We start from the raw sequence: 10,156 nt of genomic DNA, 5'->3' as shown, positions 1-10,156 counted from the left end.
AAAAAAAATTAACAGTTCTGCTTAAACTAACATCTTATAACCCTAATATAAGTTATTTGTCATCTAATCTGCAACAACAGAAGTCACACTGATGTTACTTTAAGTTGAATTACGCGTATAACTGAGACATTGCAAAAGTTGAGAATTGCATTTTTTCGTAGTAAATAAAGAGTTTTGAGTTGATAAAATTTAGTATTATTATTTACCCAATAATCACGAAGTCAAAACTATTTGTCGGCACGTCTATGACCTCATTAAAATACATTTTAGAAAAAATGGCACGTTGGTGCATGAAGGTTCGCCACCCCTGTCCTAGGCCGTAGGTTATGCAGTTGTTAGGTTAAATGATATGTAAGTACTGCATGTAAATAACACTATTGGAATTCCTTATTTTAACCCTTTTTAGTCTAGTAAGAAAAAAAATGTATTTTGTTTTAAAATTATTAATCAGATGAAAGATAAAGTGAATCATGATGGTGGATTTATATACTCAGTGGACGACTTCGTAAAAATGTAATTTATTAAAGTTTTTTTCAATTCGCTTAGCCTAAATAGTAGCACAACAATGGTTATTTCCAGCCTGTAATTCATGATAATTAAAATTCGTTTGATAGGTGGACAGTTATGAGTTATCCTGTCTTTATCTAACGTTAAGTAAAATATTGTTTCTTTGAATTCCTTCAAGTACTTATTCCTATAAAATTAAATCACGGAAGAAAAGCATCTGACTAAAAATTCCGGAAAAAAGAGCTCCGGAAAAAAAAAGCCTCTCATTTACTATTTTTTAAATATTCGTCCCAATTCGTTAAACCTAAGTTTAATGTCATTCAATAATTGTACGAACGTAATTAGATATTTTTTATAAATTAATTAATATACAGAAATTAATTTGAAGTTAAATTAAATAAACTTTTAATATTTAATGTAATTATATATTATAGAATGAAATTTCGGGGGTAAATCTTTTGACGAGTTGAAAGCCATAAGCATTAAAAATGATAAATTATTTCAGTTTAATACAATTTTCAATAAAATATCTAGTTGAAAAAGTGATATCCGTAAACTATTATTATATCGAAATAGTATAATAGGTATAATTATTGAAATTAAGAACAATTTTAAATTAATATAGTCCTAATCATTTTGTTAAATAGTTTCAAGTTAGGAAAATCTTTTCTGTATAAACTTTAAGGTAATCCTTAATTAATAAAAAATTTTTTGAAGGAAAAAAAAAGAACAACTAAATTCATTCGAATAAATACTTAATTTCATTACATTTTGTCACAAAAACCCGAATTGAATCGTTTAAATTTAAACAAGAGTTATTGAGAGGCTATTTTTTTCCGGTGTTCTTCTTTCCATCTACCTCTAAAAGTGTATATGTAAGACAACAAAGAGTAAATATGAGTTTTAAAAATATGCTTTTGAATAAATTGTACCATTTTGCATTTGATTGATTGAATGTATGGTTTTATCGCATAGTCGTCGTATATGCACCAAACTGGAAGTAAACTCATGAAAATGCCTGTTAGAAATGAAATTTATTGCTAAAGCAAAGGGTCGTGTATCTCGTATTTGTTTTTAAAGAAGCTGTTGCATTAGAAGATCCAAACTACATCTTTTGTTGTAACTTACACGCTCTGTTGGGCATGACCAGTAATCCCTTGAACATGTATTTTAAACTGTGCGATGCATCATGTACAGTATCAACTTTATACATCACGTATTTTGTTAACTTTTGGGAGTAAATGTAAGATGCATAGTGATATTATAATTTCAAAAAAATTTTTTCTTAAAATATACAGTTATAGTTTAGATCAAGTTTTCAGAGATGCCAACTTGCTCCGGACAGCAAATATGTATTTTAAAGTGGTAGTTTATCAATTGTGATTCTTGGTTTAATAAATTCAAATTAGTAGATTTTTATCCACCACTATTTCTAAATAATTCGTAGGCTTATGTAATTCACCACTTTATAGTATTTATGTCATGCTATTTCTTTTAAAAAGCAAGCAAAAATAGTCAAATATATGCAAAATTTACTTTGTAGTTATTTACCGTTTTTTTAAAATTATTTTGGCGTGTCCGGAGCAGTTGACATCTCCGAGTTTATATTTTTAAGTTATGCACTAGGACTAAGTTATGTTCAACCTGTTGATTTAAATGACAAATACTTAAATTATTATTTTTTTCCGTTTTTCTTACAGATAACGTCATTGTAATATTGGAACTAATGCAAAATGTTGTATGTTTATGAAATGAACAGAAAGAGATAGGGAAGCCTGTGCCCGTAACAGAATATATCCATTTATGATGTTCGAATTTAAGAAATCGTTCGAAATTTTTTCTGCACTAAATGGCTGATTTTGGTTTATTTACTGCTCGGCGTAAATGACCTCAATGACAGAGAGAAAGAAAAAATGATAAACACATATTTCAAAACAATGAATGAAACCAGGTAATCAATAGTATGATTTATAAAATCATATTTTTTTCCTGCGCTGGTTTCACGTTCTTTCATCAGAAACCTTCCTTTTGTTTTCAGCTCAAAATATCATCTGTGTCGGTCTATTATTGACTCTTGAAATGAGCACGGAATCTAATCGTTGGCCGGTGTTCACGTGATCAACCATCGAGCGACCTTTTTTTTCGCGATGACTCACCGTTTGCGTCTATTTTTGATGAAGCCCCGTTTTAGGAAAAATGTCCGAGGTTGGTGAATTTCAGTGGAAATAGGCAAAAAGATACTTTATTTGGTACTAATATAGCAAATGTGTTAAGTATTTTTGCTCTCTAATAATTTTATAGCCATGAGAATGACTCAGCGCCATCTCATATTTTATTTATGATTAATAGATTACAGTGTCTTTGAAGTATTTTTAGGATTTTTTTTATCTATTTAATTGATTAACTATGTATTCAGATTACACTTTGAAACTGATTAAAAAAAAAGACCACTTCAACTTATCTTTATAACTTTAAAAAATATATATCATAATTGTGATTCAAAACCATATTTTTGTGTGCTCATTTGAAATAGATGAATTTAAAAGAAAGCTAGATGAATTTGCATTTTATTTATTGTCTATAAATCTTAATTTATCTAATACTTAAATAAGGAATTTTTCAGGGAATTACGGATTCCACGTTATTTTCCCTCCTTTTTCCTATTGTTTTTTCGTTTCACTTAGAACTCGCGATATTGGCGCATTTTACGTTGCAGCTCTCGTACCATTTACAATATTCTACATTCAATTTAATACTGTTTGGAAATTGCAACCTTTAGAAATATTAGAAGGGATCTAAATTGCTGTATATTAATTAAAAGATTTATTTTTTTAGAGAGCGATTGCGTTTTCGATAGCTATCATGTGCAACTGATAGCTAGTTTGAAAATTCGTTAACATATGATTTTAACATTCCTTTAAGATAATTTCACTCACAATAAAATGCATATTTAGTATAATAAACCTTTAAACTCTATTGATCGAAAAAGGTTAAAAACTCTCTTAAGGATTTAAAATGTTTTTTTTTTCATATATAAATTTTTTTTAACAATAAAGAGTTTTTCTTCGTATGTATATTTCTTTTTTAGGTTTGCATCGTTTTTTAAAAGCATTAAACGATATTTGAATATTAAATTTCGAATTGTTTTCATAGTTATAAACAGTAAAAAATACAGTTTATTAAAATTTAAAATTAGCATTTTTTTTCCCCCTGAACTTCAAAATAATTTTTCGAGAAAAATATTTTGTTAAAATAATTATAGAATTAAAGTTTTTCTTTGTAGTATTAGTATATTAATTTTTATATATTATATATTTTATAGCTATGTTATGCTGTACTGCAAAATAAATATTACAGTATTTATTATGAAGACCCAGTGTATAAAAATGTTTAAACTCATTAACCTTTTAACGCAGACTTTTTATTTAGCAATTTTATTACTTTTTTCATTATTTTGTATTAATTTAAGCCGAAATAAGTATTAAAAAAAAGTGATATATTTAGCATTTTAATGGTTAAGAAGTATAGCATGAAACATGTCTTTTTCTGCGTTAAAGGTAAAATGTTTCAAGTACAGCTCACTTCCAAACAATAATTTGTTAATTTTGTACTTATTTGAAGATATTTAGATCAAAGAGAAACAGTTATTCATCATTAAAATTGCTTTAAATTACAAAATTAGATTTTTTGAATATGAAAGAAGAAAAAAAAATGTTTTTTTTCCAAGTTTTTTTCTTTTTTTTCTTTTTTTGATATTATATTTTATTTCAAAAATAGTTCCGATAACCTAACAGATTTTTTTTTACTAACTACTAGACTGTTTTTTATAATTAAATGCCAAATGCCAAAATATATTTTTACTTGAACTTAGAGCTTCAGAAAAAATGCATACATCAGCGCAAAAGGGCTTGAATGTACGATTTATGAAATCTGTGTATAAATTTTGAACTAATATTAGCTGCTGATTTTTCTGTATCGGTTCTGACTGGTTAATAAATTATAGTGTGGTGGACTAATAAGTATATCGTCTTTATGGCATTACTATATTGGAAATCAAATCATGTGTACTATTTATTTCTATGTGAGACTCTGGCAAGAGTTTCTTGTAAAGCTGAGTCAGTGGCTCATATTTCTGTTTTCCCCCCCCCTTCAACTGGTAACGAGAGAAACACTTTAAAAAGAAGGTGGCCCAATGGCTTAGTGACTCATCATCTTGATGCTAAATTGGAGAAAAAGCAAAGAAGTGCGAATCAAGCGTTTTATTCGTGCCAAGATAGCGTTTACATTTGGCATCGATATCTTGTTTTGGCGTTATGTAAATTGGTCAGAGAATCTTTTTCGCAAAGAGAAGATTAAGGAAGGTAGGGCTGCTGCGTTTACTTCCTCATCTCGGAGACTGTGTTTGATAGATAAGTTTCCGTCTGAAAAAAAAAAAAATGAACAATGCTATGAAATTCTGGATAATTTCCTCAACAGTTCGATGGAAATAATAGGTTAGAAGAATTGCGAATGACGTAAATTTTGTAGAAAAACACACAGATTTGCCAATATTCTTTGATGTCAATAACTATACTTATTCTTTTTTAGATCAGTTCTAACGTCATGGACTAGTTTTGTAGAATTATTATTAAATTTGTACTAGTAATGATTGGTTTAGTACTCTACTTAGCGAGACAGAAAAGAGTTGTGGGATTCAGCTGTACATGCATGCATATAAATTTCTTTTGCATTAGTTGTAATGTTATTAATTGGTTTCATAGAACGGTTTTCTTTGAATCAATTGAAATTGTGTCAGCAATGAATGGTTTGCTATTTTACATAATGGAAGAGCAAAGAGTTTAGTTTATTTTTCGGCTGTGTATGGATGCATTTATATTTCTTTTGTATCAGTTGCAATGTTATAGATTGGTTTTGTAGAACGGTTTCTTTGAATCGTTATTAAATTTGGGCCAGCAATAAATGATTAACATAATTCTTTTAATTTTTTGACGTATCAAAAAGATAAGGATTTATATTTTTTGTTTTGTTCTGTATATATATATATATTTCTATTAATACTAATCCGTTTAACGTTCGAATTATGTACATTGTATCTTTTTCTGAAATACTAAGGATCTTTCGTATCGTTTTTTCTTTTTTTTGCAATTTTAAGTATTTAATAGATGTAGTGAATAAAGAGGCCTAATACTTGCATATAGAAGTTACAAGTAATATAATATTTGCCCAGTGTTCATAAAATGAAATACAAACACTGATGTTAGGCATTGTATGCTACGTGATGTGTATAGCTTCTTAAATATTAAACGCGATATTCTGTCGATGTTTTTAGTCTGATAGCGATATTTTGATTTTGTAATTGAGAGTTTTTGCGTCAACAGTAATGCTAAATTTATTTTTTTCCTCTTTGGGATACTTTGATTTGTGGCGAAATTTTTCCGCACCCGTTGTGAAACTCCAATAGCTTTAGACTAAGAAGTGAACCATAACCCTATACTATTATCTAAATGATTTTAATATAATGTCTAATTGTTTGCCGTTTGCTGATTATTTTAATCTAAAATAATTTTTATTCGTTTCCTTATAAATATTAGAAAGATTAATCCTGTAGCCGCCGTTTTATTATAAACTGCGCAATATGAGGATAAATTCGTCAAGAAAACATAAAATGTTTACTGTAAATAATTTTTCAATTAATTTTTGCATAGCATTTATTTCTATATATGTTGCCGGCATTATATATAATGCCTGACGTTTTTAAGCAAATTATGAAATATGAGACGGTATTACATACTTTCCTTAAGCATTATATATAATGCCTAGGCATTATATATAATACCGGATGCTATTTAGGCAAAGTATGAAAAAAAGGTCCTGATGAGGTTATTATGTAAATGATGTGCATGTTACTGTGAATGACCGAAATCGGTGGTTGTTGACTTTCACCGGTGAATGTTGACAATCACATAGTCGCTTTGGTGAATGTCCGAAATCTTTATTACATTCGATTTGATATTAATTTATTCGATATTTTAATATTTACTGACGATAGATTAGAAGAAACATCAGTGTTTGGAGTATCGGGCTAATGTATACCGGGCAGTGGCACTTGACCTTAAAAAAAATCAGTGTAGGGTATACCGGGCAAATATATGCCGGGCAATGGCACTTGACCTTAAAAAGGCATCAGTGTAGGATATACCGGGCAAATGTATACCGGGCAGTGGCACTTAACTGGACCTAGTATGACTAGACCTTTGGTAAATATCCGAAATACATACAAGGTCTAGTTAAGTGCCACTGCCCGGTATACATTTGCCTGGTGTACCCTACACTGATGTTTTTTTAAGGTTCAGTCTATATATCTATTCCTAAAATAATATTGACAACATTTATATTTTGTACAATTAATATATTTTTAAATTTAATTCTTCAATTATGAAAATTTTAAACAGGTAGAAGTCGGAGTCTTAAACATTTCAACTACCAATGCCACAGCTCTGACCTGAACTGCAAGTAACAAAATATTTTTAAACTTAGTATAAATGAAACGAAACAAAGATTTTTTTTTTTATATTGAAAAAGGCTAATTAACTCCGTGCTTGTTATAAAACAACAAGAGTGTTATATTTAACTAAATGATATTGTGTAAAACAAGAGAGATGTGTTGCACTGTTTCTCATTTGGCGAGTTTTTCTTGCTATCTCCGATGAAGATCGCGCCAGAGGTAATCATTCGCGGTGATTCACTATGACGGGAAGTTGCTGCGTTTGGAAATCTGCCGAGGACGCGAGCGACATTGTACTTAATCAACGTGGGGGACTCGGTTAATTTCTCCTACTAAATTTACCGACTTACATTAGATCGCTTCGGGATATACCGAAATTGTTTTTACTTACATAACTAGGTACGTGCTGAATATTTAAATTACAATCTTTACATGTTTATGATTGATTTCTTTAAAAATTTGCATGTGTATGTCCGAAAATATTTACTTTTGGAATTCGGTTCAGGTTAAAAAATAGGTTCATTGATCAGTTCTAATTATTATGTAGTGGTTGATATTTAAACTTATTTGTAGATCGTAGATTATAAAATTTAGCTTTAAATTTTTTTTTTTTTTAAATTTTCAGAACTTAAATAACTGAGTGTAAATAAATATAAACATCTATCAATTCGTAAAAAAAAAAAAAAAAAAAAAAAAAAAAAAAAAAAAAAAAAAAAAAAAAAAAAAAAAANAAAAAAAAAAAAAAAAAAAAAAAAAAAAAAAAAAATCTATTGTTATAATATTTAAAATGCCTCTTCATTCTAAAGTTAAAAATAAAATAGTAATTTTGTTTCTCGTTTAAGAAACTAACATAGAAATAAGTCAATACGAAATAAATAAATACGTAATAATACACGAAGAATTAAACGTATGTCATGGTTTAAATTTACGATCGTCTTTATAAATTTTTAGATTGTTTTTATAAGTTTATGCAAATTTTTGGTTTCTATATTTTCATTAAATTGGATATTTAATTTGCATGTTTTGAAAATCAAGTAAATAAAAAAAAAAATTATTGATTGTTTCAGTGAAAACGTCAATTGTAAATTAGCTTTAAGTTCAGTACTATTTTGCTTGTCATATTATGTAAATTTAAGTGTATGCAAACTTTTTTTTGTCTCTCCGTCAAAGGGTTGAGAAAGTATAAGTTTAAAAATCAGTCTGCTTAGTATAAATCAAATTTTACGGTATATTTTTATTATTAGTATACGATACGGTATTTTAAAATTAAAGAATTCTAGGTTTTTGTATTTTTTATCTAATTCAGATGATTTAATTTTTTAAAATTTAATTTTAAACTAATCCCCTATTATTTCATTTTAGTCTGCTATTTAGTATTAAGATTTTAAAACTTATGTGATATTTAAGGCATTGTTGTGACTTTGCTTGTATATACACATAAAATATGGAAAATAAAAGTTACTGATGTGTGAAGCTGTCTCGCGAATTATTTCAGCTTTATGTTATTTAAATGTTAAGTTAAGTTAGTGGTAGTTAACCAAGTCATTGCAGAGATTTAGCGTTCTCACTTACATAGGGTTTGCTCAGCGCAGTTGCTTTCTACAGAACAATTTTGATAGTCTACTAAGCTCGCTCGGAATCGACTTACGTGACCTTGCGGAATCTTACCTAAATGCAAAATCTCACTATTAATTGCTGAACATATGATTTTAGGAGCTTCACCTTAAACTCTTTCAATTTTTCGCTTTGAATAAAAAATTAAAAAGGAACTTTAATAAATAGATGATAGTAATGAAATATTTTGGAACGATTTTTGAAAGAGTTTCAACTTTTGTAAGAGTTTCAGCGACTGATGTAGAGTTGTGTAACATCAGTACGTTAAGACATGAATTAGAATAGCAAACTGGATTCGCGTATGATCCTGTTGGAATAAAAAATTTAACTTTTTAAAAATTTAGTTCATTTTCATCAAAAATTTCCAAGTTCGATTTCCACTCGTCAAGGATTTACGACACTCCAGTTTGGGAAATCTCTTAGACCTATTTAATTTTAACATTACTATTTAATTTGAAACTTTCAGGTCTGAATATAATTTGTGCATTTGTTGTCGGTGTATGCTTGTGACGACAGCTTTGAGTCTTTATTTTCTCAGGTAAAAAAAAAAAAACTAGTGAAAAGCCCTCCCCTTTAAATTTAATAGCATGGATTTTTTAATGCAAGGAAAGTAACGCAATGAGATGAATTTAAAATACTTACTTTAAGAAAAAATGCTTTTTTTTTTTTTTTTTTTTTTTTTTTTTTTTTTTTTTTTTTTTTTTTTTTTTTTNTATTTTTTTTTTTTTTTTTTTTTTTTTTTTTTTTTTTCCAAATTCTGAAATTTTTTGTAAGATTGTAATCATGTCCGTTTTCTCTTTATAAATGATACATTTCTACGCCATTATATCACTACTGAAGATATATTTTGGACTAGAAATTCGTATTCCAATTTTTCAATTGGCGGTTTCTTCATCTTTTTCCAGCGCCTTTTGTCATTTTTTTTTTATTAGAGCGTGCTTTAAAAAGAACAAAGACAATCTCCAATGTGTTTATGTTTAGATGATGAAGCTTTTCAGAATAATATGCTATTTTCATTAATGATGTGAGTTAGCAATAGTTGTTCATGACTGTTAGGACAAGTTTAGCCTATCTTTAGCCAGCTCTCTCTATGTCAATTCTGAAAATGGCGCGAAACGTCAATATGGAGAAAAGCCACAGTTTTAAGGAAATAAAAATGGTTGGTCTAGTTTTTTAATATTTAAAAACTTATTCCATTACTGCATAAAGTGGTCTCATAAAAATTTGTAAAAAATGGGAATAAGGCATTGATTTTGGTAATGTTCATCTAGATGAAAAAATGTTACTAAATTGCTAATTTTTAAAAAAAAGTTTAATAACTTTTTAAATGTTTTAGATCTTTGTCCGCTCTAAAGCCCATATAATTCTTTATAACCGGATGGCATATATTGTTTAAAATTATAGCTCTGCTTTAAGTGTAAGGCACTTAAACTGTGGCTTTTTTATTTTCCTTGGCGAAAGTGCTTCGAGAAACCATGTTAAAGTTTTGCCTATCTTTTTTTAAAGGGAGGGAGGAATCATTGGAAATGA

The 10,156-nt window shown here is 28.3% G+C and overlaps 1 protein-coding gene across 3 annotated transcripts in view; it reads left to right on the top strand.

The window, feature by feature from the left end:
• Positions 1–10,156, top strand: part of LOC107450937 (uncharacterized) — a 65,538-nt gene that overhangs the window by 11,605 nt on the left and 43,777 nt on the right. The window contains exon 2 of one of the 3 annotated variants that reach the window (XM_071184518.1): positions 2,208–2,458. The exons of 1 other annotated variant lie outside the window; for it this stretch is intronic. The gene's annotated coding sequence lies outside the window, so the exon portion shown is untranslated. Of the gene's footprint in view, positions 1–2,207; positions 2,459–6,764; positions 7,412–10,156 lie in introns of those variants that run through there. One more of the 3 variants, XM_016066887.3, reaches the window with a different exon arrangement.

The sequence above is a fragment of the Parasteatoda tepidariorum genome, chromosome 8, assembly GCF_043381705.1.
Source record: "Parasteatoda tepidariorum isolate YZ-2023 chromosome 8, CAS_Ptep_4.0, whole genome shotgun sequence".
Taxonomy (NCBI): Eukaryota; Metazoa; Arthropoda; class Arachnida; order Araneae; family Theridiidae; genus Parasteatoda; species Parasteatoda tepidariorum.
This window is presented reverse-complemented; position numbering and strand designations above follow the sequence as displayed.